Raw genomic sequence first — 786 nt, forward strand, 5'->3', positions numbered from 1 at the left:
AAGAAAGCAAATATGTCTGTCTTGGAGAGGGTGAGATCAAGTTTCTCCTTGGAGGATAGAATTTTGAAGCTCTGTCTCACATACTTTGGCCATGTGGCCAGGAGGGACCAGTCCTTGGAGAAGGACATCATGCTTGGGAGTGTGGATGAACAGCACAGGAGAGGAAGATCCTTTATATGGTGGGTTGATTTAGTGACTGGGGTAATTGGTGTGGGTGTGTGGGAAACAGTGAGATTGGCACAGGATAGAGCAGGGTTTAGGGCTGTTGTAGGTCACTATGAGTCGCAGGTGACTCAGAGGCACATAAAACAACAACAACAAGACTACTGTGTCCAGTTATTTAGGCAAAGAGTACAGTAATTATTGTACTGAAATAGTGACATATGATTATTATATCAGTTGACCTTAAATGAAGGCTATAATGTGGTTTAATGGGTAAGGAGTTGCACTGTCAACCCAAAGGCAAATGATTCACTTCTGTCAGCTGCTCTGAGGGAGAAAGATGGGCAATCTTCTCCTGTGCAATTTACAGCATCTGAAAACTCGATAGGTGGTTCAGCTATGAGTTGCTTCTGACTCAACAGCAGATAACAACAATAATGTAGTTGCAAACTTTAGTCATCTAATGGGAAAAGATTTGAGCTTACCAACCCAAAAGCTCGTGGTTTGGATCCATCAGTTACTCTCAGAGAGAAAAGTGGGTCATCTCTTCCAATACTATTTATGTTGTTGTTGTTGTTATGTGCCGTCGAGTCGCTTGCGACTGATAGCGACAACAGCCCTAAA

The sequence above is a fragment of the Elephantulus edwardii genome, unplaced genomic scaffold (genome assembly GCF_000299155.1).
Source record: "Elephantulus edwardii isolate Elephantulus edwardi_28Jun2011 unplaced genomic scaffold, EleEdw1.0 scaffold00083, whole genome shotgun sequence".
Taxonomy (NCBI): Eukaryota; Metazoa; Chordata; class Mammalia; order Macroscelidea; family Macroscelididae; genus Elephantulus; species Elephantulus edwardii.